Genomic DNA, 24,576 nt, shown 5'->3' with positions numbered 1-24,576 from the left:
CAGCACTATTTTACAATACCACCTGGCTTTTAAATCATGTAAAGCAGTAACAAATGTTTCCTACCCTGTTGAAGGCAGGAAATTTCGCAGAGTAAGGAGCATGCTAGAGCAGCCGTCCAGTGGGTGTCTTCCATTGCAGCCATGTTTACTCAGGTGCTAATCATGCCCTTCCCCTTGTCCAAACCCCAGTAATACAGTATACTTCATACAACCTACATGTTCTGAAAAGGAAAACTGAGTTTTAATTTTAAATAGACTCTAAGTCAAATGGGCAAAAAAAAAAAAAAAAAAAAACTCTTTTACAACTGATGTACAAATAATGTAGATCACGTACATTTGGGAAGATAACAAACTAACACATTTATAAATTCCTAAATTCTCAAATGGCACTAATTCCCAGAATTATGAGACCACTCTTTTCTTCACCTTGCAATCACTAAGTGACACTGTCAAATCTCCTTGGATTACTGCATATAGGTTCACAACCCACACAAAATATTCAATCCCAATAAATTCATAGAGGGCTCTCAAATTCATACAGGGGATCTGTGTGTGTAACCAAACAACTAAAAATAGGAACAGCTATTTTTCATAACCTCGGAAATCAGTGGAATGCATGATCTGCCAATGACCTGGCGGCCCCCATGGGATAATTAACAGCAAGGATGGACAATCCACTGATACATCCTTTTTTAAATTTATTTTATTTTATTCCAGTGTCATTAACATATAGTGTTATATTAGTTTCAGGTGATCAATGTAGTGATTCAACACTTCCATACATCACTCTGATACATCCTCATTTAAGTGAGTGTGATGAAAAGTTAAAAGCGGATTTTAGAAAAAAAATTACACAAGGATTTTTTCTGATAGCAAGCTCTTCCTGTGCCTTTGAATTTTAATTTAAAATATTTTCTTTATATTCAAGTTTTCAGGAATACCTTCCACATCAAGCTACCCTGCTTAAACTTTGACCACAATTTCTCAGAGTTCAAACAATCCTGATATGAAAACAGGTTATAATCCGTTTTACTAAAAAAGACATTTAATTTTAGAAAAAGCAATTTCAGAATCTGTTTAACAGGTTCATCTCCTCAACTTACAGGATTTTTTTTGTTGGTAACGGTAGCATCTTTTTGATGGTAGTGTCTTGTTTTGTTTTAGTTGACTTTACTGTTTAGTTTTCCTTTAAATTTTAATCCAAAGTTTATGTGGTTTCACAGTCTGGGTCCTTTCATAACTGCTAACAATTACAGGGTATCCCTGACACTTTTTGCAAATTATAGCAAGGAAATCCTTTCCGCTGAACCTCAATGACCTCTTCAACTACTCCATATCCTCCCACAGTTTGCCATGAGTGTCACCATTTTCTATGATCACTCAGTTCTTCCCAGAAAATTCTGGAACACACAGAAAACACTCTCTCTAGACACTTGGTTTAATATGGAAAACACGAGTGTTGGTGGCCATGTCTGCCACAGGGACTGAGGAATAGAGGATGCTGGTCTGTGACAGAAGAGAAGAACTAGAAGCATTGAGGGAAGCTAAGAGAGGGGGCCAGAGAGAAGGAAAGAGCTAACAGGACATTCAGGGAGTGTCCCAGTCTCTGGGTCGCATCCGAGACCCAGCTGTATCCCTGCCAATATTGAAGTACACAGCTCAGAAAACTTCCACAAACTTCCCTTCTTCGTGCAAGTTCAGTTAGGTCTTTTTTACTTATAACCCAAAAACCTCTAACTAATAGAGGGCTCCACAGTCCCTTCTATTGACTGTTTTGAAAAAGGCAAGACAGAAACCTACAGGTGGGGGTGACTGGGTGGCTCAGTTGGTTAAGCGTCCGACTTCAGTTCAGGTCACAATCTCACGGTTCATGAGTTCAAGCCCCGTGGACAGCACAAAGCCGGCTTCAGTTTCTGTCCCCCTCTCTCTCTGCTCGTGCTCACGCACTTTTTCTCTCAAAAATAAATGAACATAAGAAAGAAAGAAAGAAAGAAAGAAAGAAAGAAAGAAAGAAAGAAAGAAAGAAAGAAAGAAACCTATACAGGTGGTAGACTGAACCCAGCAGGGTCCGTAGCCAGAAGGCAACAGGTGCCACCCCAGACCTTGCTTCTCTGGCAGGAGTTACACAGGATAACTCCAAACACACACATCCTCACCAGGGCCGCCACAGTTCAGCTCCTCTAGTTAACACAGCAAGTAATGCTACGTTACAGAAGTGAGCTGTTCTCTATTCTACACCCCTGCTTTAAGTATAAATCAGGAGACACGGAGCAGCTCTCAGAATACCACCGAAAACCACTCTGCCTGGAAGTAGAGCCTCCCAGGGCAAGAGCAGCAAACCAAACCCAGAGAAATGGGGGCAGAGCACCTCGATTCTACTCTGCCAGCTCCCATACGGAAAGCAAGTATATTCCAGTTTAAAATCCAGAGGGATAGCACATTAGAAATAGCAAGCATGCTGATAATTTTTTATATGTATTTGATACAGGGAAAAGCAGCATTCACTATTTTTTAAGTACTTAGTGAAAACATCATGGTGGTCACACAATAGTATGAATATACCTAATGCCACTGAACTATATACTTATAAATGATTAAAACGATAAATTTTGTTACCACAATTTAAAACAAAAACAAAAAAACATGACACATTTAAAGAGTTACAGAGACAGACTGAACCCCTCAGTGGCAAACACCATGTACAGTACATGGGATAGTCATGTATGAAAGTAATGTGTTTCCTTGCCATGGGCAAGTCAGCACAGAACTGAGACAGACTTGATGGTCAATCTGGGCAGGGAGGCAAAAAGAGCTGTGGTTTTTCAGGGCATGGGAGTGGGGGCTGTTGAACCCAAGCAGCCATCTCCTGAAATTAGTAATAATGAAAAATCACTCTACACAGTCTTATGTTCCCCCACCTCCTAATACCTGATCAGCGTGCTCTTAACATTACTAATTCCTAAGTATTTCAACATAAACTCCTCAGAAGTCACTGCTGGTTTCCTATCAGCCACAAACAGATGGCAACCCAGAAGAGTCCTGTTCCCATTATGCCAACTTGGCGGGAGGCTCACCTGCCACTACCTGAAACATGGATCCCTCCCACTTGTACACAGAAGGCTCCCAAACACAACTAAAATCCTGCCCGGATGCCCACTGATCAGCATCCTTAAAAGCATGGGGGGGAAGTCTCATTACAACTCCACTAATTAATAAGCATAGGGAGGGACTACATCACATCCTAACATAATTACAGGAACACCGCAGCCTCCATCGCACTTCCACTCTACGGTTCAGGCAGCTTCCCCGCCTGCCTGCACTGGGACATAATCCAGTTTTGTGAACATATCCATATGTATGAGAATCAGAACAGATCTTATTATATCGAACCTGGAGAAAAACCTTTGGAGATGCTAAAAGTTCAATTTCAGATATATTAATGTATCCTTAAAATTTTATTGACAATGGAAGTATCTATCCTGTTTTTGTAACCCCAACACAGATTTCTCAGCTGCAATTTTTTACCTTAAATGATTCAAACCCTAAGAGAATGACAGACATCCATTCACAAATTATGCCTAAATTAAAAAACATGAAGCAGCGTGTGTGCATGTGCATGTGTGCGTGTGTGTGTATACTGGCAAGGAGGAAGAATCTGGATTATTTACTTCATCAGATTCCAACCAGAGATGCTGTGTTTCCTGGATGTACTTGCTAATTGCCAGGGCCTTTACCACTGACTACTCCTTGCCTGCTCAAATCAAAAACTGACTCTTTGATACGTTAAGCCACGATTTTCTTTAGCAGGGGCAGCTTAACTATAGCTCACTGCCCTCATGCCATATTTAAATCCTTCAATCGCTCTTCTTTTGCAATAGAAACCAAAATCTTTAAACATGGGATACAAAGCCCAACAGGAAAAGGAATCTCTCTCAGCAATGCCTCTGCATTTCCTCAAGGAAGCCATCTCTGATGTGCTGATTAGATCAAATTCTACCTTTATACCTTGTACTTCTCCTTCATGGTATGAATGAATGAATGAATCAATCAATCCCCTGATCTGGTAGCTACTACATAGATTAGCATGTCTTTAGGTGTAAGTAACCAATAACCTCAACTCAAATTGCCTTAATCAACAAGGAAACTTATTTTGCATAACTCCAAAGGCAGGATGAGTGCTAGTCTCTGAGTAGTTTTCTCTGCTGTTTTTCTTGGCTCTGTCGTCTCCCGTGCACTGGCTTCATGTTCCGACTGTAGCAAAGTGACTAGAGCAACTGTAGGCACCACATCCTGACACAACAATTTTCAGAAGCAAAGGACTATCTAGTGTGGTCATTTGAAGGTTGAGAAGTTTTCCAGAACCTCCTGGCAGACCACCGTCACATCTCACGGGCCAGGACCAGCTTTCTCGCTTACCCCTGCAGCAATCACCTACAGAGAATGGACCCAACAGGAGTGGCTGCAACACATCAGGATTTACCCCTGTGCTAAGGATGGATCACTTTCTCTGCAGTCAAATGAGGACAAAGAAGAGGTCTAAACAAAACCCAATCTCATTACAAAGGAAGAAGGGAAGAAAAGATGTTAGACCATGAACTCAACAGGTCTGCTAATTACCAATCTGGAATATGTGCTCTGGTCACCAACATTAGACAAGACTGCCAACAGAAAACTTCCACCAGCCTCACCTGCAGTGCATCTATAAAACTGGCAGAACCACTCATGGGGTGCCTGGGTGGCCCAGTCGGTTAAGCGTCCGACTCTCGATTTCGGCTCAGGTCATCATCTCACCATTCATGGGTTTGAGCCCCATGTCGAACTGTCAGCGCAGAGCCTGCTTAGGATTCTCTCACTCCATCTCTGCCCCCTCCCCTGTGCACACACTCTCTCTCTCTCAAAGTAAATAAATAAACCAAAAACAAAAACAAAACCTGGCAGGACCAGCTTGGAGGGGAGGCCACAGGGTGAGCAAAGGGATAAAAGAAAGACTGGTGGGCTGGTGCAGATTCAAGTCCCAAGACTTCTGATTAGCAGTTATGTGACAACAGTCAAATCCTTTGGCCTTGATTTTCTCATAAAATAAGAAAATAGGTGCTTGCCATAATGTATAAGGTTGCTGCAAAGACCAAATAAAATGTAGGCATATGTGGAAAAATGCTTTGTAAATTAAGTGTTATGCTTATGTAAGCAATTATTATTACTTCAATGGAAAAAATCACAAGTCACTGAGAAAAATTGCAGGAAAAAAAAAAAGGCTGACTCCTATCTAGCCAAATGGAAGCAGTACAATCCACTAAAGGACATATGCTTTAAAAATTATATTCCAGGGGCACCTGGGTGGCTCAGTCGGTTGAGCGTCCGACTTCAGCTCAGGTCACGATCTCGCGGTCCATGAGTTCGAGCCCCGCGTCAGGCTCTGGGCTGATGGCTCAGAGCCTGGAGCCTGCTTCCGATTCTGTGTCTCCCTCTCTCTCTTCCCCTCCCCCATTCATGCTCTGTCTCTGTCTCAAAAATAAATAAATGTTAAAAAAAAAAAAATTTAAAAATTATATTCCAATTGGGGCACCTGGGTAGCTCAGCTGGTTAAGCATCTGACTTCATCTCAGGACACGATCTCACAGTTTGTGAGTTTGAGCCCTGCATCAGGCTCTGACCTGACAGCTCAGAGTCTGAAGCCTGCTTTAGATTCTAGGTCTCCCTCTTTCTCTACCCCTCCCCCACTCTCACTGTGTCTCTCTCAAAAATAAATACAACATTTAAAAAAATTTTTTTTAATTATACTCCAATTGATTTATTTCTGGCTATGCTGGAGGCTTTCCAGTATAATTGACTGATTCTAACAGTTGGGATGGAATGTAGCAAAACTACAGAAAACCAAAACCAGTGTCCTCCTTCTGCTCCTTCACTGACCTCTCCTCCTCAGGCCTGCACAGCCATCATGTTCTGACTGCTTTCTAGACAGAAAGGGTGTGTTTTCCAAGTCAGAAAGGTTAAGAAAATTTTAGCATTTTTACTTAGAAGGAAGGCTGATTCCAATGCACAAGAAGCTACTTGTTACCTGTGAGAAAGCCCAGCCCAATTCACATCAACGTATTTAAGTTGAGAAGTTTGTAGACAGTTAAGTACAAAGGTATCTAAGGCCTTCCTGCCAATGTTATTTCTACCAGGCAATGTAGGCATGAAGCCACCCAACATGGCTTCTGTTTTACCTAATTCCCTACCTGCCCTCTCCAACTCTTACTTCTGTTCATCTGTCTCCATTTTGGGCTAGGGTAGAGAGGGGCAAGGAAGCCATAGATATTGAAGAGTAAGACAGGCACTTGTCTGTGCCATCCACATTTTTCTCCTTGGGTACCACACCTCATTGGGCAATAAAGTTAGAAGACTGGTCATGCCTAGCACCAAGATTCTGAAGGGTGAAAGTAGTGATATGCTGGGTTTACCTTGATGTATAGAGCATAAAAACTTGCTCACAGTGAGGGTGCCTTTCTCTCCTAGAGTTAAAAATCAACAACATATCATGATTTCCCACTCTGGTCCAGGCAGAAGCAAAATGAGTAACAGCATGAGAACAAAGATACCTTAGGAATGGAAAATGGAAGCAGCACAGGCAGTGTGGACAATTTGAGAGGCATCTCTAGGCCCAAGTTCCTTGGGTGTCTGTCACATAAGCACAACAGTGCCACTGCCAGGATCTATGCTCCCTGGGGGCACATGTGTCTGATAAGACCAGACCAGTAACCAAGAACATGATCCATCTAGGGGCGCCTGGGTGGCTCAGTCGGTTAAGCGTCCGACTTCAGCCCAGGTCATCTCGCGGTCTGTGAGTTTGAGCCCCACATCAGGCTCCGTGCTGACAGCTCAGAGCCTGAAGCCTGCTTCAGATTCTGTGTCTCCCTCTCTCTCTACCCTTCCCCCACTCATGCTCTCTCTCTCTCAAAAAATAAACATTAAAAAAGAAGAAGAAGAAGAAGAAGAAGCAGCAGCAGCAGCAGCAGCAGCAGCATATGCTCCTTCTAAATCCCCTGCATGTGAGAACGGGCTATAAACATTCTCCACAAATGTGCTGTAAGCACAGCTATTCTACAGAGCGTGTTGCCGTTTATAGCCTCTTTAACACCCACCCCATTTAATGCAACGTATCGCCCTGGGAGGACATTAGTGAAAACTCTGGTGAGATCTAAATGAAGTCAAGAGCTTAGTTAATAATCATGCACCAGTGTCTCAGTGCCTGGGTGGCTCAGTTGGTTAAGTGTCCCAACTCTTGGTTTTTACTCAGGTCATGATTTCACAGTTGTGAGATCAAGCCCCGCATCAGGGTCAGCGCAGAGCCTGCTTGGGGTTCTCTTCTCTCTCTGCACCCCTCCTCCCAAAATAAATAAACTTAAAAAAAATAAATAATGATGTACCACTGTCTTAGTTTTGCCGATGTTCTGTAGTTACATAGGCTATTAACAGTAGAGGAAGCTGGGTGAAGGGCATACAGGAACTCCTTATACTATCTTTGTACCTTTTCTGTAAATCCAAAATTATTCCAAAATAAAAAACTTATTTTAAAAAGTTAATAATACTTGTCTGCTTAAAAGCAAGAGAGAAAGAAAAAAAATACTCCAAGGAAAACTTTGTAAGCAAAACATCAAAGTCAAAACACGGAAAAAAGACTGGTAGACTTGAATACATAGAAAACATATACTTTTATAGATCAAAATGTGTCATGAACAGACTTACAGTTGAAAGGCAACCAACAAACTGGGGAAATATTTATACAGCAAAAAGGGGGGTTAGTATCCATAATATAGTAAACTTTTTATTTAAAGAAAAAAAAGACGACATGCCTAGATGCTCTATCTGCTACAACTGCTTTCACACATTTCAGATCTATAGCATACCCACAGTCAAACTCAGAGGCTCTATAAACCACATGTTTCTTCCCGTTCTAAGCATCAGCTCCAATTCCCCCTAGCCTGGGAGTTCTGCTAGAGAAAGCAAAGCTTCAATTCAGCGTTCCAAGAGGCAGCTAACTTCTGTTTAATTCGTTTGACCACTCCTAACCAAAGTCTCCTTCTAGAATCCAAAACTCTTTTCCTCTTTATGTTCTGAGTATGTCAAGCTTAGCTACTTGGTGCCCACAATAGTGAAAATAGGTCAAACCACAACCAGAAGTGAGAGCCCTGAGCAAAAACAAAGGCCCTGACTGGCAAACCAGACTCAAAACTTCTGTACCAGCCAATCAGGCGGTAGCCAAAAGAAAGCAGAAAGCCTGTGCCACAGGTAAACAGGCATCTCCCACTCAGAGCCCCACTTACTTGCATTTCTAGAGATAGAGTCAAAGAAAAAGCATCTTTTTAAACAACATACAGTTACATCTAACTCAGAAGTTTATATTCAAACCAATCTATCTTAGTAATTTACCGACTCTTGTTTTTTGTTTTTAAATTTAGAAGTAGGGGCACCTGGGTGGCTCAGTCAGCTGAGCGTCAGACTCTTGATTTCAGCTCAGGTCATGATCCCAGGGTTATGAGATGGAGTCCCATGTCAGGCTCAGCACTGAACGTGGAGCCTGCTTAAGATTCTCTCTTTCTCTTTCTCTTTCCCTGTCTCTCTCTCTCTCTCTCTCTCTCTCTATCCCTGCCCCTCTCCTTCTCTCTCAAATTTTAAAATTTTTAAAAAAAAATTTAGAAGAGGACTGAGAAAATATATAGAGAATATATATATTCAAAGAGAGAATATATAGAGTAGTCCCCCCTCTTATCCTCAAGGGATACATTCCAGCACCCCCCATGCCTGAAACTGCAAACAGTACTGAACTCTACTTATGTTATGTTTTTCCCTATATACTTACCTATGATAAAACTTAATTTATAAATTAGGCACAATAAGAGATAAATAACTAATAATAAAACAGAACAATTACAACAATATACGGTAACAAAAGTTATGTGAATGTGGTCTCTCCCTTTCTCTGAAAATACCTTGTACTATACTCACCCTACTTCTTGTGATGATGTGAGATGATAAAATGCCTATGTGATAAGATGAATGACGCAAGCACTGTGAAGGAGCTTTAGGCTACCAGAGACCTTCTGATGCTACATCAGAAGGAGGATCACCTCCTTTTTCCAGTTTCCAGACTGCAGTTGACAGCGGGTAACTGAAACCTAAAACCGCAGAAAGCAAAACTTCGGTAAGGGAGGACTACTGTACTTCTTTCGAGACGTCCCCATACATATATCACTTATACTCAGTTAGAATATTAAGAATATTAGCCATACTATCATATTAAAAATTAAGTAGCAGAAAGTTATAAATCTTATGCTACACTGAAGTTCCACATATAAAACAATATAGAGGCCCAGAAACAAAATATTTTTCACATAGAAAAGAGTGTGACCATGATTAAAACCACTGGACTAAAAATTCAGTGGCTGATATACAATGGAGTATTACTTGGCAATCAAAAAGAATGAAATCTTGCCATTTGCAGCTACGTGGATAGAACTGGAGGGTATTATGCTAAGTGAAATTAGTCAGAGAAAGACAAAAATCATATGACTTCACTCATATCAAGACTTTAAGAGACAAAACAGATGAACATGAGGGAAGGGAAACAAAAATAATATAAAAACAGGGAGGGGGACAAAACAGAAGAGACTCATAAATATGGAGAACAAACTGAGGGTTGCTGGAGGGCTTGTGGGAGGGTGGATGGGCTAAATGGGTAAGGGGCATTAAAGAATCTAGTCCTGAAATCATTGTTTCACTATATGCTAACTAATTTGGATATAAATTTTAAAAAATAAAAAATAAACATTTAAAAAATTAAAAAAAAATTCAGTGGCTGAAAGTTTGCATCCCAATTGATTAACTCTCTTCTCCCCAATATTGGGGATCGCTATTGCCTTACTTATATGGGGCTTCCTATGCTCTGAGATGGCCCACTTCTCAAAATCAGTATGTGGTAATAGCACTTAAGGCCAGGTGGACACAGAATGAAAACAAAGGATTTAAACCAAATCCTCACTTCTAGAAGTTCATTTCTGATCTAATTTGTGAATAAGGCCAGACTCCCCAGCACGCCTCCTTCTCCAGACATATCACTTGGGTCCACTTTACCACTCGTTAGCATCAAAGGAGGTTCAACTCCAACCAATTTCGCTAGAAATTAACAATCCAGTAGAAGGTTTGATAATAACAGACTAAAATTAAAAGGTTGAAAGTAATTGGTTTAAATTGACCTCCACAGATTATTGGTATCTGCCACATGATAGTGCTTACCCCGATTCCACAAAAAGTTTTGGCTGTCTTCTATTCGCCAGAGAAACAGAATGATTCCCCAAAACCAAACACTTGCCATCTCTCCATGTCAGGCGAAAGAGAAAGAACTTCACCATATGAACACAGGCAAAGGAGAGCCAAAGAGGTTGCATTTCTATGATCATTAGTTTAGCCAAGGAGACCACGGTTACATGCAACACACAGAATGTGACATCCCTAAGCTCTCAGAATTAAAAACGATGCACCATCTCTGAACCACACGATCAGCTTTGAGACGTTTCTACTTATTTACAATAAACGTAATACATTAAATTCATAGAGAGCTGATTTCAAAGCACCTTATAAACATTATTGCTTCTTTATATACCTCTGCAAAGGAAAGCATTTTTAGCCTAGGAAGGACCTCCAATGGTACTTAATGTTTCTGTATCACATTTCTTGCACATAAATACACATAAGATACAAATACTATTCACTATATTGTATCACAATTTTTTTCAAAACATTAATTTTAATTAATGAAAAACCTAAATAAACCTATTTCATAGAACAATGAAATTGTGAGGCTTGTTAATAGCAGTGATTAAAAATTAAAGGTGATGTAATTAGATAAAACTGAATTATGGTGACAATTTGTGGGCTGCACATATCAGTACTTTGCTCTCCACTGACAATACACAGTCCTGGATGTCACAGCCATTACAATGGTGAGGAGGAGGGAGATGCAAAATCAAATACAAATAGGATGCCATAAATCCAAAAAGGCTGGGAACTGGAGCTCCAGTAAGCTATCACAGATACATTGTGGGCAGCACCCCAACCCTACACTGAATTTATTCCCAAGTACCTTAGAATCAAAGCTGGGTAAGGGGACAAAACAAGATGCATGCCACTTTCCTTCTCACTTCTGTTCCAGTATTTAAACTACTAAAGGAATAAGACAAGCAAACTGTGAGCTATCTTCTGCTAAGAGTTGTGTCTTTACCCAAGCATTTCAAATATTACAGAATTTATTATTCAGATATCAGAAAATTAGTCCAGAAAAGTTAACCTCCTGATGTAGGAAACCCAAGATTGGGTTTCTCATTTCATGGGAAAAGATGACATGAACAAAAATGAAAAAGGTTCAAACTATTTGTAAGGGCTGGAAAACCTCAGTGACCTGAGTCCTAACAACATTCATTCTCCTTGGCGATGCCCATGATTCAACCTCCTTAAACTTACTTCTCTAAATTAAAAACAGGTTATCATTTTTTTAAGACCTTCCTCTCAAATTTGGCAAATGTCAATACACAGTTAAATTTTTCTGATTATTTAATAATTCACAAAATTATGAATGCCTAAAATGCCAGCTTTGGTTGACCAGGGTTTTCATACACAGCATAAGCCTAACTTCCTATGCTGCATGTTTTGATATCATTGTTGGTGAACTATCCATCCGGTTTTGTGCCTAAGCAGGTATGTGCTGGTTGTCTGAAGCTTAAGAAGCTGATTATGTGCCAAGATAATCCTGTATATTCTCAGTATATGGTAACATCACCGCTTGTCAACTTGTCAGGAATAAAAAAACTGTCCCAGTATTAACAGCTCAGCCTGTTGCTCACAGAGGACCTCTGATACTACTATTTTATCACAATGATCAATAACAATGCCATGTGTTTTCCCCAGGGAGGTAACATATACTCGCAACAGCCCAATATGAAGAAAAAGAACATAGGGGACAGCGAACACGGCACTGAACGGGTCTTCTACACAAGACTTGATTTCCCTTGCCAGAGACTGAAAATTATACACACACAAATGAGGAATAACTGCCTCAAGTTTAAACTTCTCTTCATTTTGTCATTTGTAAAAAAATTGGTGAAGGAAACGTTAAGCAGGATGAAAGAACTCAGTGACATCTGTCTATAACATTGAAGTGGAATTTGAAAACATGGAAAAAGTTTTTGAAAGTAGATACAAAAGAGACTTTAGAACCCAGTGTTCCAACCAGTAACTAGCTGGATCAACATCTGAGACTTAAAAGTGGAGACTTCTCTCATAAAAGATTATTCATTAAAAAGGCCAACTTCAGGGCACCTTGCTGGCTGAGTCGGTAGAGCATGTGACTCTTGATCTCAGAGTTGTTAAGTTCGAGCCCCGTGTTTGGTGTAGAGATTACTTAACATAAAATCTTTAAAAAATTATTTAAAAAGCCAACTTCTTAGTGTTAACTAAACATGAGAAAGCTGATGTAACAAAAACTTTAACCCAGTATCTCTACCATGCCTATTCCAAGCTGGGAGGAGATATCTACGTATCAAGACTCTAAAAAGAGGGACGCCTGTCAATTAAGCATCCAATTCTTGGTTTCAGCTCAAGTCATGATCTCACAGTTTGTGAGATGAAGCCGCAAGTCAGGCTCTGTGCTCCCAGCACAGAGCCTGCTTGGGATTCTCTGTCTCTGTCTTTCTCTGTCCCTCCCTTCCCCCCCCCCCCCCGGCCAAAATAGATAAATATTTAAAAAATATATATATATATTTAAAAGACTACCAACGAGAGCAGAAATAACTGTAACAACATAACACCTTATATTATGCATTTCCAAAGCCTTTCGCATCCATTAAGGTCTAAATTGAGTCTTTAATTTCTTTTAAGTGAGAAATTAGTATCTTAAATTGTAGTGTGTGTTATCTTTCTCAGAGCTCTTTCACATCCATATTGACTCTAATTGTGCTTTTGATTAAAAATAATTAACAGTGAAAAAGTCATTCAAATAAGTCTATATTATCTGCACAGCACCTCTCCACACCTAGAGAATAATTCTCTACACTCTACAACCTACTATACCATTACTATTGGAGGATGTCCATAAACACTACTTTTCAATTCTAATCTTAAAATTCTTTCAAGGGCGGGTATTGTTGACACCACATACGAGTACAAAGACTTCTATTCCTACTCATTGACATCAGAGAAATATATCTGATTCTGAATTAGTCACATTTAAAGAAGGGGCACCTGGGTGGCTCAGTCGGTTAAGCATCCGACTTCAGCGCAGGTCATGATCTCACCACTGCTTGTAAGTTTGAACCCTGCGTCGGGCGCTGTGCTGACAGCTCAGAGCCTGCTTCAGATTCTGTGTCTCCATCTCTCTCTGCCCTTCCCCCACTCACACTGTCTCTCTCTCTCTCTCAAAAATAAACATTAAAAAAAAAATTTTAAGGGAAAAATAGCTTAACTTTTAAAATCCACAAATAACCCAAAATTTTAATTACAACCCACTGTTTTCTATGAAAGCAAGAAACCAAATAGACTTGACCTGCTGGTATAGGTCTTACTATGTGAAAATGGGATGGTAAAGGGAAAAGACCAAGCTTATCAGAGTTTGCAGCAATTTATGGAAATGTAATTAATTCAATATTTCTAAGCAAAGAGCTTAATTTTAACTAAATACGAATTGGCACTTATCTCCCATCTTCCTTGAATGTCTTCTCCTTTCTTTAGTTAAAAGTACCCCAATTCTCACTGTGACTCCTCCTGTATTCCATAATGTCTTTGTGAAACAACTGAGAGCAATCACACACACACACTAAAAACACCCCACACGTGGCAAATTACCCTAACTAGGCCAATCATATTCCCTCTCTCCAAGAAGACTGCATCTTAAGACCCGAGAATGAAACCAGTTGGTGCAGTCTTTGAGACTTGGAGACCAGAAGAGACCATCCATTTGGTGGTTCCCAAAGCCTAGATGCTCAGAGGCGTGGTTCTTGGCATCTAAAGCCTTGCTGTTCCGCATTTTCTATGCCTATATTTTACATAAGTGCTATGCCTTACAGTTCTGTAACCTGCCTTTGAATCAATAATATATCACAGGCATCTTTCCAGACTGGAAATAATATAGATCCATATCTTTATTTTCAATGGCTGCCTGGAATGAAAGTACAACCTATTTAATCAATTCCTTACTTATTTACTATATAATTATATACAGTAAATAGTTCCTTATTACTAACATATATCTTTGCTAACTTTTCCTACTATATATTTCTTTAGGATAAATTCCTAAATATAGATTTTCTGGATTAAAGGCTATGCAAGTTCTATATTTTGATACATAACAGCATTTAGAATGAATGCATCAATTTATATCTCTACTAAAACAGAAAGTACACATTTCCCTTCATCTTCACCAACACTGGAAATTACTATCCACCTTATTCCCATTTCAAACTGAGTTGAGAGATGCCCAAATATTAAGACTACCAGTAGAAGTTATAGAAGTAATCATAATAACATAATACTTTACATACAGTAAGTCTATAGTTTCACATCCAGTAAGGTGTAAATTGAGTCTGAATAATACTGCCAATACAACAAACTTAAAATGGTGTCAGGGGCACCAGGGTGGCTTAGTTGGTTAAGCATCTGACTCTTGATTCCCAGTCAGGTCATGATCCCTCACTTGTGAGATTAAGCCCTGCACCGGGCTCAACATGGAGCCTGCTTGGGATTCTCTCTCTCAAAATAAATAAATAAACATTTAAAAATTGGTGATGGGGTACCTAAATGGCTCAGTCAGTTAAGCATCCAACTCTTGATCTCAGCTCAAGTCTTGATTCAGGGTCATGAGTTCAAGCCCCGTACTATGAAGCCTACTGTAAAAAAAAAAAATTTTTTTTAATTAAAAAATGGCATCTCAGCTGGCTTAGGCTGTCCGAACAAAATTCCACAGACTGGTTGACTTAAACAACAGAAGTTTTTCCCACACAGTTCTGGAAGCTGGGAAGTCCAAGATTAAAATGCCAGCAAGGGAGGTTTCATTCTGAGGCCTCTCCTTTGGTTTGTAGGCGGTTGCCATCTGGCCATGTGCTCACATGACCTCTTCTTGGGCATGACTGGAACAGGGGTCACCAAGCTCTCTGGTGTCTCTTCTTATAAGGACACTAATCCTATGAGAGCTCCACCCTCATGACCTCACCTAACCCTAATTACTTCTCAAAGGCCCCATTTCCAAATACCACTATACTGTAGGTTAGAGACTCAACATACAAATTCAGGGGAGACACATTCAGCCCACAACAAATGGCATTTTATCATACTTTTAATTTCATTTCTTTAATTACTGATGAAATTAAGTATTTTAATACACTTATTGGTCATTTATTTTTCCTTTTATTCCCTCCCTTTAAAAAATGGTCTGTTCTGATTCCAAATCTGGAATAGGAAGGGTACAGGATGAGCCTGGAACATCTCATCATACCAGAAAGCAAAGAAGCTACTAGACATTATTAGAGGCATGTCATAAGGACTTGGAGCCAACCTGACTAAGCTTTAGTCAAAAAGACAGGGCAGTGTGAGCATCAAAAGGAAACTAACTGAAATACATCATAAATGCTAAATAGAGATGTTCATAAAGATACTCAAAAAAAAAAAAAAGAGAGAGAGAGAGAGAGAAAGAGAGAGAGAGATGCCTGAGTTGTGGCTCAGTCGGTTGAGCATCTGACTTTGGCTCAGGTCATGATCCTGTGGTTCATGAGTTTGAGCCCCATATCAGGCTCTGTGCTGTCAGTGTAGAGCCCGCTTCGGATCCTCTGTTGCCTCTCTCTCTGCTCCTCCCACACACGTGCGCACACACTCTCTCTCAAAAATAAACATTTAAAAAATAAAATGATTATAAAAAAAGAGATAAAGAAGGAAGCCCTCATCTGTCACCGTTGGAGTATGCTAGGGAAATCATTCATGATTTTAGAAAGTGGTAAATAAAGGGAAATACACATTTTCCCCATCCTTCCTACACAATCCATACCTCAGGGTGAGCCCTATATATTCTTCCATACAGCAAAATATACCGCCATTATAACATTAACTAGGAAATAAGAACATCATCTGCTTCACCTGCAAATTTCAGAAAGAGGCACCCTATGTCACAATCCACATGCAAAGGAAATGACAGGACCCAGCAAGGATGTAACATACATATTAGTTTTATCCCCTATGGATCCTATTTTTTTAAAGGTACCGTGCATTAAATAAGTAATTTTCTTGTTGTAACACAAGTATCCATAATCTCCAGGGATAGCTCCCCATCATCATGAGGTTACTATGACTGTTAACATTCAGTATAAAATTTGTTTATAAACAAAATGTGATATACACATATGTACATGGTACACACATACACTACTGGAACATGTATTATTCAGCCTTAAAAAGGAAGGAAGTTCTGACACATGCTACAACATGGACGAACCCTGAAGACATGCTAAGTGAAATAAGCCAGTCACAAAAGGACAAATACGGTATGAATGGACTTATAGAAGAGACCTCATGTAGTCAAACTCAGAGAGAAAGTGGAAGGGTGACTGCCAGCAGTTGAGGGGGAAGGGATGGGAAGCTGTTGTTTAGTAAGCACAATGTTTCAGTGTAGGAAGATGGAAAGTTCTGATGACAGACAGTGGTCCCGGCTGCACAACTGCATGCATGTACTAATGCCAGTGAACTATTAGGATGATAAGTTTCTTATGTGTATTTTGCCACACAAGAAATAGTATGTTTAGTATGTTAAAATTCAGTAACTGAATTAACATTATCCCAGCTAAATTAAAAGAAATTTTATACTTTAATTACATATTCCCTGCAGTCTCAGCAGCCTCACTAACGGCAAATGAACCGTCTCAGTACGGTACTATTGAAAATACTTTCACAGAGTCCTGACAAGGAGTCAAAGTCAATACAATACCTAAATCAGAGCATTTCATAACAAAAGTTTTACTCAGTTTTTTAATGAATTTTTATGAATCACATGCATTAGCTGGGCCACTCTATCTTCAATCTTTCTCCACACACAGAAAAGAACAGGAGGGAGACTGTAATTGATACTGTAAATACAGTGGAACAGACGAAGAACAATATCCTAGCTTAGCCACACACATGGTAGGCACTCAATAAATAAACATTCCTGATTTCGGATACTCCGTGAATCTGCTGTAAAACCAAAAAGAAAACCTGGGCTTCACATTCTGTCTGGCACACCAGCCACGTGAGAGGGCTGACATTCCACCCCAAGGAAGGCTGCTGTCTCTTTACCCTTCTTCCATTAGCCTGGATCTCAGCATCGATGCTGAAACACGTTTCACGCACCATGCATCCTTTTACGGATTAAAGAATTTTTTTCAATTCAGAGTTCGGGCGGGGAAACAATGTGAATAACCAAACGGCCACTCTTATGGCTCCATATGAAAAACAGAAAGTTCGTAACATACACGCACCTCTTCTAAATGAAGTCAGTTTTAAAGTGTACGGTAGAAAACACGTTATTATTATTTCTCAGGCACAAGAAGCAATCCTGGCTTTCTGCTCTTACACGCCTGTCTGAAAGCTCCACTGTGTTAAAAATTTTCCCCATATGACTTCCTCTAACTCAGGTCTACATACTTGTGACTCTAGAGGTCAACCACTTCCCCCATCACATGAAGATCCTGCTATTTTCACAGCCCTTACTAAAAGAGAGTACTTGAAATTCTTAAAGAAAATTCACATCCTCAAATAACTCCTTCATACAAATTAAGTACTATTCTTCAAATTGAGGGACTAAACGCTAGATTTAGCTACTCACAATTTATTCATTTCTGGGACAGTAAACTATCAAGAAATAAGGGGGACGCCAGTCTGCATGTGGCTATCATTGCAAAATGTTGAGATCAGCTTCCAAAACGCCCCAGCAGCCAGCCAGGAGTCTGGGCGGCTGCTCTCTGGATTGCAGGGTGGCTTATGTGCAAGGTGCCCTGTCACTTCATATCCATCACCACCTCAACCCCCAGCTCTCCGGTGCTATGGGGCCTGGGAACGAGCCCTCTCCAGAACCACAGCACGATTCCCAGGGGCCCTGCGGGCAAGAACTAAAAAAACTCCAGCTAGGAAGACATGGAAACCTGAGACACAGAAAGGCAGAAAGAAAGGGACCCCCACAAAGATAGATTTTTACATTCTTGAAAACCTTAGGAATAAATGATTTTTCTCTGGGCTTTTTCAAAAACCTGCCTACTGGGCACCCTTAAGGTGCTGCTGGACTGAAAATACAAAGAAGAGAACCCCCAAATACAGAAATCCAGGAAACCGATCCCTGCAAGGGAAGCTGATCGTCCCCAAGAAGACAAGTGTCAGAAGACTTTCCGATCACCACAGCAATTTAGCAGGTAAGTCACATCCCTCCCCGGTAGGACTGTGTCACCCTCATTCTTCCACAAAGCTAGGTGGCCCTCACCTTTCCAACCTTGAAGTGGTGTGACAGGAAAAAGTAGACACCTCTCTCTCTGCTAATTGCCCTAGCGGGTCAAACTTCAGAACCAGCATCATGCACTTTGTTTTCAAGCGCAGGGAGAAGAGGAAGGGTTGGTATTCTGAGCGGAATCTCCGTGATTTGCCAGAGGAAACAGCACAGACCAGACAGCAGAAGCGCCAGCATTTCCATGCAGCTGCCACGACAGGTGACCGGGCCGCTTTGCAGACACCCCGCTCGCTCGGGGGGTTTCACCGAGGTGGGGCGGGAAGGAAGGGGGAAGCAAGGAGGGAGACAGACTGGAGGACGAGAAGGTGGGCAGAGGCAGGGAGGGAAATCCACTCCATCCAGACGTTGGGGAGGAAGAGGAGGAGCACAGCCCCGTCTCCCTGGGGAAACCGTTTTAAGGGATTTTCTGTCTCCACAATTAAGAAAAAAAAAAAAAAATGGCTCCAAGCCAAACGCCTCCTGATTTACACACACACACGCACACCAAGCTCTATTTCGCCCCATTTTCGTGTACGCTGAAACAAAAGGCTAAATCAGCAGCCAGCGCCGCCCGGAGTCCGGTGTCCGCCACCCTCCCTCTCCCACCGCGCCCTCGGGAGAGCCCACCCAAGGCGGCCCGCCCGCCGCCCCCCGCCCGAGCACCGGCCCTCCCGCCGAGCCGGGGCGCTGCCGCCCTCCCCGCCCGGCGCCGCCCGACGCGCCCCCCGCCCGCGCGCGCACAGGGGCCTGGCCGGAGCCTGGGGGCCGGGCGCCCACCTCGAGGGACGGGCGCCCGGCCGGGCTCGGGAGGGCGCTCCCGGCGGCGCTGGGGCCCGTCGCCTCCTCGCCAGGGAGGGCGGCAGCGCCCGGCCCCGGGCGCCCGTGACAGCGGCCCCGCTCCCGCCTCACCTCCGAGCGCCCGTGGCGGCGGCCCCGCGCTCCTCCGCGCCTCTCCGCCTCCGCCTCCAGCAGCCCCGCGCCGCCGCCGCCGCCGCCGCCGCCGCCGGCTCCCCCCCGCGTCTCGGCCGAGTCTCCGCCTCCCTCAGCCGCCGCCGCCGCCGCCACCGCCGCCGCCGTTGGGCCCGGCTCCGCGCCACGTGACCGCGCCACGTGACCCGGCGCGGCTGGCGGGCGCCTCCCCGGCCGGCCTCGCGCCCTCGCGCGCGGGGAACCCGCGTCCCGACGGTTGACGCCCGCCCCCGGTTGTGCTGGGCGCCCCCCGTTCCGCCGCCCTCACCTGGCCTTCTGCCCCCGCCCGGCCGGCCACCTGCTCCCACTCACGAAACCCCGAACTCCACAGCCCCTGCACGCTCACACGAACACACTCACGCGTGCACACACGCACACGAGCACACACCGGCGCTCACAAGCGCACGCACTCACACGAGCACACACCAGCCCTCACGCGCGTGCACACGCACATCTCGCAGCCCTCGCCTTTCAGGGCTACTTCACAGCCTGTGACAACGATGAAAATAATTCAAGCAGTCCGGTCTGGACCCACCTAACGTGAGAAATCCTTCCTACCCAGCAACGGGATGGTTGTGTGCGCTGCCCTAACTTAATGTGAGCCGGGAGTGGACATCACATTTCGTCTTAAGTTGAAAGCCACTAGCAAGCACAGATTTGCTTGTGCTATGAACCAATGTAGATAGTCATTCAGGTGTCTGTGATGGTGATCTCAGACCTCAGTATTTTTTTTCAGTTGGTCTTACAGAGAAAAGACTAGAGAGCCTCGTTTTCACTCAGAGAAAAAGAATTCACAGGTTTTCTCCCCTATTAAGTGGATGTCCTGCAAGGAACGCAAACTTTATGCATCTGTCCATTTTCCATCATGCACAAAGAAATAACATTACTGATTGTGTGACTATTCACATATGTATAGTTTGGGGTTTTTTTTTTTTAAATAATGGACAAGATCAGCATCCTTGCTTCCCGGAGCCCTATGTAGTTAGGTATAGCAGCCTCTCTTTGAAAGGGTTCAGCCCTTTTTTCTAGTTTGCCTATATGCCAAGTTTTTAAATCACCTTCAGATTTAAGAATTCCTGCTTCTGTGAAAATTTTTTAAGTAGGCTCCACACCCAGCGTGGAGCCCATCGTGGGGTCTGAACTCAGACCCCTGAGATCAAGACCTGAGCTGAGATCAAGAGTTGATGCTTAACTGACTGAGCCACCAGGCACCCTGAATTTCTGATAGTCAGAAAGAAAATAAAGAGTTGGCTAAGGAGTCCTTTAATTCTGAAACTCCATGTCTGTGGTTTCACAAATGTTGGAAAGTGCTGCCTAGACTTCTTTTAATTTCATGAAAGGTAATTTTTTTAATGACAATATTTGCCTCCTGCATGTATGCATGTAAGAGAAGTATTTATATCAGCATTATTTGGTAATATTTTATAAGCATCCCTAAAATTCACTTTGAAACATTTCAGGATAAAGCTATATTTAGGTCTTAGAGTACTTTAAACCAAAAAATAATCCTCACTCAATTCAAAGTAATGAGTATTATGCTTCAACTAAGGACTCAATATTACACCTAACATTGTTGGGAAACAAAAAGAATTATCTAGTATGGTTCTTACCCACAAAATCTAAAACCTCTAGATAGAATTACTTTAAAATATATACATAGGGGTGCCTGGGTGGCCCAGTCGGTTGAGTGTCCAACTTCGGCTTAGGTCATGATCTCACACAGTTCAGGAGTTTGAGCCCCGTTTCCGGCTCTGTGCTGACAGTTTGGAGCCTGGAACCTGCTTTGGATTCTGTGTCTCCCTCTCTCTCTCTGCCCTTCCCCAACTCACACTCTGTCTCTCTCAAACATAAAATAAATATTAAAATAAAATATATACATAACGTATTTTTAAGTCTCTCTTTTTCACACACACACTCTAACTGCAATCTACATACCAGTATAAAAATGATTTAACAAATAACATCAGTCTACAACAATTCTTTCTTCTGCAAAATGAAAAAGCATTAATCTTGAAACCACTCTCCCAGTACCATAGTTTTCCCTAAGGCCCACATGTATAAACTCTCTTTTATCCAAGCACTGTTGGGGACACATACAGCCAACTCTCTGAAAAACTGTTAAGGCCCTCGGGTTTATTTTCTGCCTCTGTGGTTTCCCACAGTATCTGTGGTTACATGAACGGTCTTTGGAGCAAGCGTCTTCATTGAAGTCCTGCTTCTACCACTTATGAACAAGTGACAACAAGAACAATATGCCTAACACTGTTTCTTTAACCATACCTTCAAACAACAATATCTACCTCACTGGGCTGTTGAAAGAATTAAAGGAAATAATTTATGTAAAGTACTTAGCATAGTGCTTGATGCATAATAGGTACTCAATCAAAAATAGCTCAGGTTTATTAAATGCTTACCACAGGCCTAACACTGTGCCTTGTTGGTCTTATTTTTACTGTTACTCCTCATGGGTGCCTTCCATCCCCCACTTGACCCCACCACCACCACTGCAGCTGAAGGGGCTAGTCTCTCTCTCTGCCTTGTCAGGATGGAAATAGTTTCCTTATGAGATTTTAACGTGAAGGTGCATTTACAGCAATCTGTTTAATCTGTTGTGAGTCTGCATTTCGAACTTTTTAAAAAGGTTTCTAATTTTGAAATGAAAATAATTGCGTCTCATCCAGAAATCTGAGGCAACTGGGAGCCATTCGGAAGATATGGCGATGAGAGCCCTTCCACTGGCCTTTGTGATCCTGCTAGGTCACCAGCTCCCATTTTGTTGTGTTTGTTGTGTCTCCTTTGGTGTGTTTTGTTGTGTTGTGTTTGTTGTGTTTAAATATTAGAAGATTTCCGGGGCCCCTGGATGGCTCAGTTGGTTAAACATCTGACTTCGGCTCAAGTCATGATCTCGCAATTTGTGGGTTTGAGCCCTGCGTCGGACTCGGTGCTGGCAGAGCCTGGGGCCTGCTTCGGATTCTGTGTCTCCCTTTCTTTCTGCCCCTCACCCCCCCACCCACCAAAATAAATAAACATTGAAAAAAAATTTTTTAATATTAGAAGATTTGGGATACCTGGACGGCTCAGTCCATTAAGCATCTGACTCTTGATTTTGGCTCAGGTCAATGATCCCAGGGTGATGGGATAGAGCCCCGTGACAGGCTCTGCGCTGAATGTGGAGTGTGCTTAAGATTCTCTCTCTCTTGGGACGCCTGGGTGACTCAGTCGGTTAAGCGTCCAGCTTCAGCTCAGGTTATAACCTCGTGGATCATGGGCCTGAGCCCCAGGTCAGGCTCTGTGCTGACCGCTCAGAGCCTGGCACCTGCTTCAGATTCTGTGTCTCCCTCTCTCTGCCCCTCCCCTCTTGTCCTCTGTCTCTCAAAAATAAATGAACATTAAAAAAAATTTTTTTAGGGGCGCCTGGGTGGCGCAGTCGGTTAAGCGTCCGACTTCAGCCAGGTCACGATCTCGCGGTCCGTGAGTTCGAGCCCCGCGTCGGGCTCTGGGCTGAATGCTCAGAGCCTGGAGCCTGTTTCCGATTCTGTGTCTCCCTCTCTCTCTGCCCCTTCCCCGTTCATGCTATGTCTCTCTCTGTCCCAAAAAATAAATAAAAAACGTTGAAAAAAAAATTTTTTTTAAAGATTCTCTCTCTCAAAAAAAGAAAAAAATAAATATTAGAAGATTTGGCAACATATTTGAAGAAATAAACCAATCCACAATAATTGTTAAATGCTAAGTATTAAAAGAAAGTGTCTATCCTATGGCATTCATGATTTGACTCTATTAACTGGCTGTCCTGCAGCTCTAAGGTTCAAGTTTGAGAAAAACCTTTTACTATCCTGCCCAAGCTCCCAAAAGCTCTGAGAAATATGTGACCTTTCTTCAAAAGTTATGCAATCCTTACATCTGCCTTGGGTCACACTATGAGCTCCCAGCTCAAACTGGATCTGATAGGCATCCTGGTAACCGTATGACAACTTGGTTGTGACATAAATATTTTCCACTCAACATTTGGTTGTGCGCCTGTGAAGGAGTATGGGGCTAGGGCAGCCTCTCAGCACCATAGTACTATTCTAAGGCTGGACCCAAAGACACAAGGGATTGCAAGTCACTACCGTGTGCCAGGCTTGGTCTCTGCCCTTCTCTCCCCCACTTCTCTGCAGGCCCCTGCTAATCACATTACTGTAAGACATTTAGATACTGGCAATCCAAAACATTTCTCTCAAGGCCTCTTTCCTGGTTCCCTCTCACCCAGCATCCCTGGTCACATCTTCTCTCCTTCCTGGTTACAACTTAATTCTGAGCCCAAAGTTTCTACTGGCTCAAGCCCTTTAACCACCGAGACATTCAGCATTGGGATCAGGAAACTGCATCCTGGATATAGAGAGCCAGAAAGTGTCCATGGCAAAGGAGCTAGAGTTTTTGGAGAATAAGATCAAGCCTTTTGTCTTTTAATGTGTCCTGAGAATTAAAACTGCCCGTGCCAGCTTAGGCTTTGTTGTGGAAATAAGGCATTTAGAATAAGGGAGGAAATGCCCATGGTCCGCTGTACTCTACATAACTAGCCACATCCAGACCATTTCCCTCAGTTCTGGATACTACCACTGTCATATTTTAAGAAGGACATTGATAAGTTACAGCAAACCTGTGAAGGGTGACAAGGACTCTAGAAGCTATACTATAACGTTACACAATTTTATAACCAGCTGTTGAAGAAACCTGGAAGAAACAGAAGAACTGGTGAACTTTGTGCGCTTTTAAATTCCTTTCTAATTTATTAAGCTCCTACTTTGGGCCAGGCACATTCCAAATCAAGAGCCAGTTGTGTATGGGCTTACAGAAGGGGATTTGGTTCAGATAAGGAAGAGCCTTGCAGTAGGCTCGTCCATCAGGGAAGTGGTAGCCTTGTAAAGTGGCCTTGAGTGCACCCATGCCTCTCTGTTCACTCTGGCAAGCTGGGCTGGGCTGGGCACATGGACATGACTGTGCCAGCAGTCTTCAAGCTGAGAGCCTCTCCTTGGCTAACTGCATTCTCTTTCCCGTCGTGCTGAGTGCCTCCCGGGCAAAAGTAACATCTGGGACAATGT

The 24,576-nt window shown here is 42.5% G+C and overlaps 1 protein-coding gene across 2 annotated transcripts in view; it reads right to left on the bottom strand.

The window, feature by feature from the left end:
• Positions 1 to 19,575, bottom strand: part of TULP4 (TUB like protein 4) — a 244,826-nt gene extending 225,251 nt beyond the window's left edge. For both annotated transcript variants that reach the window (XM_086708244.1, XM_086708245.1), the window contains exon 1: positions 19,436 to 19,575. The gene's annotated coding sequence lies outside the window, so the exon portion shown is untranslated. The remainder of the gene's footprint in view (positions 1 to 19,435) is intronic.
• Positions 19,576 to 24,576: the final 5,001 nt, after the last annotated feature.

The sequence above is a fragment of the Puma concolor genome, chromosome B2 (assembly GCF_028749965.1).
Source record: "Puma concolor isolate L17-30 chromosome B2, mPumCon1.1.hap2, whole genome shotgun sequence".
Classification (NCBI taxonomy): domain Eukaryota; kingdom Metazoa; phylum Chordata; class Mammalia; order Carnivora; family Felidae; genus Puma; species Puma concolor.
The sequence above is the reverse complement of the archived record's forward strand: the minus strand, read 5'-3'. Positions and strand labels throughout refer to the sequence as shown.